This window comes from Arachis hypogaea, chromosome 18 (genome assembly GCF_003086295.3).
Source record: "Arachis hypogaea cultivar Tifrunner chromosome 18, arahy.Tifrunner.gnm2.J5K5, whole genome shotgun sequence".
In the NCBI taxonomy this organism is placed as follows: domain Eukaryota; kingdom Viridiplantae; phylum Streptophyta; class Magnoliopsida; order Fabales; family Fabaceae; genus Arachis; species Arachis hypogaea.
The window spans coordinates 81,095,334-81,103,008 of record NC_092053.1 but is presented as its reverse complement, the minus strand read 5'-3'; the positions used below and the strand labels follow the sequence as shown (position 1 = coordinate 81,103,008).

Here is a 7,675-nt window from a genome sequence, read left to right as displayed (position 1 = left end):
CGTCCTTAAGTTGGACGCTCGTTAGGCTCATTCAGCTTCTCTTGGTGGATCTTCCAAGAGGAAAATCTCTAGTTCCTTTTGATTCTTCATCTTCTCACCATGGTAAAGCTTTAGGCGATGTCCATTAACCTTAAAAAATTTGGAGTTAATAGGATGACGCAGGTGGAAAACTCTGTATGGCTCTACCTTTTCTACTCTGTATGGACCTTCCCATCGTGATCTCAGTTTACCCGGCATGAGCCTCAGTCTAGAGTTATAAAGAAGAACTAACTCCCCTGGTCTGAATTCTCTCCTTTTAATGTGCTTGTCATGGACAGCCTTCATTTTCTCCTTGTAACGCCTGGAGTTGTCATATGCTTCTAGGCGGAGGGTCTCTAGTTCTGCTAGTTGCAGCTTTCTTTCAGCACCAGCTTTCGTAAGATTCATGTTGCACTCCTTCACAGCCCAGAAAGCCTTGTGTTCCACCTCTACAGGGAGGTGGCAAGCCTTTTCGTATACCAGGCGGCAGGGGCTCATCCCAATGGGTGTCTTGTACGCTCTTCTATATGCCCATAGTGCATCTTGTAGCCTGGCACTCCAGTCCTTCCTATGAGGTTTTACTATCTTCTCTATAATATGTTTAATCTCTCTATTAGAGACTTCTGCTTGCCCATTGGTCTGGGGATGATAAGCTGTTGCTACTTTGTGAATTATCCCATGCTTTTTCAGTAATCCTATTAGTCTCCTGTTACAAAAGTGGGTGCCTTGATCGCTCACGATTGCTCATGGTTATCCAAAGCGACAGATAATATGGTTTCTAACAAAGGAAACAACAGTGTTAGCATCATCAGTACGGGTAGGAATTGCTTCCACCCATTTAGAAACATAATCTACGGCTAACAGTATATAAGAGTAACCGCTAGAATTTGGAAATGGACCCATGAAGTCAATGCCCCAAACATCAAAAATTTCACAGAAAAGCATAATCTGTTGAGGCATCTCATCCCTCTTGGATACATTACCAAACCTTTGGCATGGGGAACAAGATTTACAAAATTCAGCAGCATCTTTAAAAATAGTAGGCCACCAGAATCCACAGTCTAGAATTTTTCTAGCTGTTCTTTGAGGGCCAAAATGTCCACTCTCAGATGAGTGGCAGGCCTCTAAAATGGACTAGAATTCTGATTAATGCACACACCGTCTAATTACCTGGTCAACACCGCACCTCCATAAATATGGATCATGCCATATATAATATTTAGACTCGCTTCCCCAAACATCAAAAATTTCACAGAAATGCATAATCTGTTGAGGCATCTCATCCCTCTTGGATACATTACCAAACATTTGGCATGGGGAACAAGATTTACAAAATTCAGCAGCATCTTTAAAAATAGTAGGCCACTAGAATCCACAGTCTAGAATTTTTCTAGCTGTTCTTTGAGGGCCAAAATGTCCTCCACTCTCAGATGAGTGGCAGGCCTCTAAAATGGACTGGAATTCTGATTGAGGCATACACCGTCTAATTACCTGGTCAACACCGCACCTCCATAAATATGGATCATCCCATATATAATATTTGGACTCACTTTTCAATTTGTCTCTTTGGTGTTTAGTAAAATTTGGAGGAAAAGTGTGGCTAACTAGATAATTAGCTACAGGTGCATACCAAGGAACTACTTCAGATACTGCTTGTAAGTTATCAAATAGGAAATTATCATTTATAGGAGTGGAGCCACCCTTAATGTGCTCAAGGCGACTCAAGTGGTCTGCCACTAGATTCTGGTTACCACTCCTATCCTTAATTTCTAAATCAAATTCTTGCAGCAGCAGTATCCAACGTATTAGCCTTGGTTTGGACTCCTTTTTAGCTAATAAATATTTTAGAGCTGCATGGTCTGAGTACACTACTACCTTAGTACCAAGTAAATAGGCTCAGAATTTATCCAAAGCAAAAACAATAGCTAGAAGCTCTTTTTCAGAAGTAGTTGATAAACCACTATTTCATGGTTTATCTTGTGCTTAATTGAGTGGTTTTTATCAACTCTTTACCCACTTATTCATACTATTTGCATGGTTTTACATTTGCCTTCCTAATTATGTGCTTTGAATGAAAACATACTTCTTTGGCCTTAAGTTCCCTATGTTTAAACCTCTCTTATTACCATTAGATGCCTTGATATGTGTGTTAAGTGATTTCAGAGATTACATGGCAGGAATGGCTCAGAGGATGGAAAGGAAGCATGCAAAAGTGGAAGGAATACAAGAAGTTGGAGAAATTGCTAAGCTGTCCAGCCTGACCTCTTCGCACTCAAACGGCTATAACTTTATCTACAGAGGTCCAAACGATGCGGTTCCAGTTGTTTTGGAAAGCTAACGTCCGGGGCTTCGATTTGATATATAATATGCCATAGTTGCCAGGATGCTAGGTGACACGAACGCGTGCTCCATACGGACGCGTCGTAGTGACAAAAAATCAGCGTATTTGAATTCGCAACCAGCGAATTCTGGGTTGTTTCCGACCCAGTTTGCGGCCCAGAAAATACAGATTAGAGGCTATAAAGTGGGGGAATGCATCCATTCATCGAACAAGATTTCATATTCACAATTTTAGGATTTAGATGTAGTTTTTAGAGAGAGAGGTTCTCTCCTCTCTCTTAGGATTAGGATTTAGGATTTCTCTTAGTTTTAGGAGTGACTCTCAATCCCAGGTTCAATGTTCTTTTTATTTATTTTTCTAATTTAATTTATGAACTTTTCCATGTTAGAATTGATATATTCATTTAATATAATTTGAGGTATTTCAGAATTATGATTGTTCTCTTTAATTTATTAATGCTCTTTGTTTATCCAAATTATTTTCATTCAAGTAGACCTTTTTCCCTTTTGGCTTTGGTTGAGTCATTGGAGACACTTGAGTTATCAAACTCATTTTTGATTGAAAATTGGATTTCTTCATTTCATTAATTCATCCACTTAACTTACCTTCATAGTTAGAGGTTAACAAAGTGAGAGAAAAATCCAATTCTCATCACAATTGATAAGGATAACTAGGATAGGAATTTTGATTTTCATACCTTGCCAAGAGTTTATTTTATTATTTTATTTTTCTTATCATTCAACATACTGCTTCCTTACTTTCTAAAACCCCTAATTTACAAGATTCATAACCAATAATAAGAACATACCTCCCTGCAATTCCTTGAGAAGACGACCCGAGGTTTAAATACTCGGTTATCAATTTCAAAGGGGTTTGTTACTTGTGACAACCAAAACTTTTGTAAGAAAGGTTGATTGCTTGGTTTAGTAACTATACTTACAACGAGAGTTTACTATAACCTCTAACCCATCAATCTTCAGTTCTTCAGTAGTATAATTAGACTGAGCAGCATCTAAAGTCTTGGATGCATAAGCAATTACAAAAGGTTCCTTACCTTCGCGCTGAGCCAGCGCTGCTCCTACTGCATGGTTGGAAGCATCACACATGATTTCAAATGGCTGGCTCCAGTCAGGTCCTCTCACAATTGGAGCTTGAGTCAGGGCGGTCTTCAGTTTATCAAACGCTTGCATACAGCTCTCACTGAACTCGAACTCAATATCTTTCTGGAGCAGTCTGGATAAAGGCAATGCTACCTTACTAAAGTCCTTAATAAATCTCCTGTAAAAACCTGCGTGGCCAAGGAACGAACGGACTTCCCTCACAGAGGAGGCATAAGGTAAACTAGAAATAACATCCACCTTTGCTAGATCTATAGAAATGGCAGTATTAGACACAACATGTCCTAGTACAATTCCTTGTTTGACCATAAAGTGACATTTTTCAAAATTTAATACAAGCTTTGTATTAACACATCTGTCTAACACTCTAGATAAACTATCCAAGCAAAGGCTAAATGAATCACCATATATGCTGAAATCATCCATAAAAATCTCCATACAGTTCTTAATCAAATCAGAGAAAAGACTCATCATGCATCTTTGGAAAGTAGCAGGTGCATTGCATAAGCCAAAGGGCATTCTCTTATAAGCATAAGTCCCAAAAGGACATGTAAAAGTATTCTTTTCTTGATCTTCAGAAGCTATATGAATTTGAAAGTAGCCTGTATAACCATCTAAAAACAATAATGAGATTTACCTGACAGGCGATCAAGCATTTGATCAATGAATGGCAAGGGGTAATGATCCTTGCGAGTGGCTTGGTTGAGACGCCTATAGTCAATGCAAAATCTCCATGAATTCTGCACTCTAGTTGTCAGAAGCTCTCCATGCTCATTCTTTATTATTGTGACTCCAGACTTCTTGGGCACTACTTGTACTGGGCTGACCCATTCACTATCTGAAATCGGGTAAATAATATATGCTTCAAGTAGCCTGGTCACTTCTTTCTTGACAACTTCTAAGATGGTGGGATTCAATCTTCTTTGAGGCTGACGGACAGGCTTTGCTCCCTCTTCTAAGAATATTCTGTGTTCACAAACTTGGGGGCTAATGCCTACTATATCCACCAAGCTCCATCCAATTGCTTTCTTATGTTTTCTCAACACACTGAGTAGTTGTTCTTCTTATTGAGAAGTGAGTTTCCTTGCAATGATAACTGGGAACCTTTGCTTGTCCTCAAGGTAAGCATACTTGAGGTGTGGAGGAAGGGGCTTTAACTCTAATTTCTGCTCATAGCTAGGCTCTGGATCATCCGGGACTGGTAATAATGGTAAAGTCTTCTCATGGTTTTCAGAAAGTGTCCCCACACTTGGACCTTGCTCCATATACTTCTCTTCTAATTCTTCCTGGTGAACTTCAGCTACAGTTTCATCAATAATGTCACATTGGAAGATAGAATGATCTTCTGGAGGATGCTTCATAGCTTCATTTAAATTGAAATTCACTGTTCTGCCATCTATCTCAAAGGAGTAAGTTCCTGAGAATGCATCCAGCTTGAACTTTGAAGTCTTCAGGAATGGTCTTCCAAGCAGGATTGATGATGGTCTTCTTGAGTCATTAGGGGGAATTTCCAGGATATAGAAATCAATGGGAAATGTGAGCCCCTTAATGCTCACCAGTACATCTTCAGAAATTCCAACTACTGTAATAATGCTTTTATCTGCTAACACAAAACGAGCTGCCGACCTTTTTAAGGGAGGGAGCCTCAAAGTATCATATATGGATAAAGGCATTATACTAACACATGCTCCTAAATCACACATACAGTCAGAAAATATTACACCTCCAATGGTACAGCTAACCATACATGGACCTGGATCACTACATTTTTCAGGTATTCCCCCCATTAAAGCAAATATAGAACTACCTAAAGGAATAGTTTCAATTCATTAATTTTATCTTTATGTATGCACAAATCCTTTAGAAACTTTGCGTATTTAGGTACCTGTTGAATAACATAAAAAAGTGGAACAGTTACCTTGACCTTTTTGAATATTTCTACTATTTTGGGATCAAGTTCCATCTGCTTTCTGAGCTTCCTTGCAAGTTGTGGAAATGGGATAGGAGGGGTGTGATTTGTAGCTTCAGCATCCCTTAGGGCTTCAATCTGTGGTTGAAATTCTTCTTCTTCAACTATGTCTTGTACGTCCTCTTCCTCTTCAGCATCTTCCACTTCCACCACATACTCTGCTGGCACGTTTTCTGGTGGGTTTGGCTCCTCATGGTTCCTCCCCTGTAATGTGGTTCCTGACCTTAAAGTGATGGCATTGATGCCACCTTTGGGCTTAGGCAGTGGTTGAGAAGGAATTCCACTGGAGCTTGAAGGTTGATGTGTGAAATTAAGTGAGAAATCCATCCAGGAGATGAGAGCTTGTAAAGTGGCAGTCAAGCCATTCAGACCAGAGTTCAGCTGCACTTACATGTCTTTTTATCCTTGTGCAAGAGAACGGAGCATCTCGTCATTTGATGAGGAATTAGAATAAGCAGTCTGAGAAACTTGTTGTTGGGGTTGCTGGGGTCCTTGTGATTGTCTTAGGTGGGGTGCTCTGTAAGGTTGGTTCTGATTCTGCTGTCTGTTGTTGTTGTTGTTATTCCACCTCTGGTTTCCATTATTGTCTCTGCCTCCTCTATTAAAGTTATCCCTCCAGCCATGGTTAGAATTATCTTTCCAGCCTTGGTTGGAGTTGTCTTGCCATCCATGGTTATTGTTGCCACCTTGGTTGTAGTTGCCACCTTGTTGATTGTATCCTTGATTCGGGTGGTCATAGAAGTTGTGAGTGGCTGCCATAATGTTGTCTTCCTGGAGTTGCGGGCATTCATCAGTATAATGACTATAGTCAGCACAGATCCCGCATACTCTTTGTGGAACTAACTGTTGGCTTTATTGGGGTGGAAGAGGCTGAGCTTGTTGTGCTTGTTGTTGGTTCAACTGCATCTGTTTAAATAAGTTGGTCATTTCACATATACTCTATGTCAGAGCAGTAGTTTCCTTGCTAGAGGAAACCTCTGCAATAGCTTTGGGGTTGCGCCTCTGTCTGTGATTCCTAGTGGACTCAGCTAAGTCGATGATCAGTTACAATGCTTCATCTGCGGTTTTGTACTTTTTCAGAGAACCATTACTAGCACTTTCCAGTGTGGTCTTATCCTGGGGGTTCATGCCTTAGGTGAAGTAGCTGACCAATACTAGTCTATCAATCATGTGATGGGGACATGCGTCCAGGAGATTGTTGAAGCGCTCCCAATATTCATAGAGAGTCTCTGATTCACCTTGAACAATAAAGGAAATCTCTTTTCTCAGTCTATTTGTGACTTTAGCTGGGAAGTATTTTTCCAAAAATTCTCTTCTAAGCGTATCCCAGTTGGTAACAGTCGCTTGAGGTTGGGAGTAGTACCATTCTCTTGCCTTTTCCTCAAGAGAAAACGAGAAAGGTATAAACAGAACAGAAGTTTCATCTGCACCATGACGCCTAACAGTAGAACAGGCTATCTGGAAATCCCTAAGGTGCTTGATAGGCTCTTGAGCAGGTAAACCATGAAACTTGGGCATCAAGTTGATCAGTGCGGTTTTTAGTTCAAAATCTGCAGCTGCAGTCAGGTGATGCACTTGATACGGCTGCAGTGTAAAATCTGGGGCTCCTGCCTCCTGGAGAGTAATCCTCCTAGGTGCTGCCATGTTTCCTTCACGTAAATCAACTGGATCAGTAGTAAATGAGCTTGTCTCGCTCTCAGATGGCGGTTCAGATTCGTCCTCAGATGAGACTGGTGAATTGATAATAATCAATTCACCACCCTCGGAGGCTAACTGACGTCGAGTTTGTCTAATATGTGAAAGAGTTCTTTCAATTTCAGGATCAAATCGGACTAAACTTGGATCGGGCAATGAACGCGTCATTCAATGAGAAAGACATGTAACTCATGGTAACAGAAATAAAAATAAAATATGCAAATAAAATAAAATATATACACTAATTAATAATTTAGCACACTATTGCAACTCCACGGCAACGGCGCCAAAAATTGGTGCGTGGCAGAAGTTAACCAATTAAGAAATTTCAATTAAGAGAACAGCATTGCACGTATAGCTCTTAACCAGCTAAGATCTGTCTCACCAATTTAAAAAGGGTTGTCACAAATTTAGAAATAAAGATACTGGGAGTATGAGTCCCAAGTCGTCTCCCAACGAGTTGCAGGAAAGAGTGCTAATTTATTAATCAGAAAATTCCCAGAAAGTTGAGTTTGATAATGAGTAATTAAAATA

The 7,675-nt window shown here is 40.0% G+C and overlaps 1 non-coding gene across 1 annotated transcript; it reads left to right on the top strand.

Moving 5' to 3' along the window:
* Positions 1-6,610: 6,610 nt before the first annotated feature.
* Positions 6,611-6,718, top strand: LOC112774042 (small nucleolar RNA R71). Its single transcript, XR_003188555.1, has one exon. It is a non-coding gene; the product is annotated as a small nucleolar RNA R71 (small nucleolar RNA).
* The last annotated feature ends 957 nt before the right edge of the window (positions 6,719-7,675 follow it).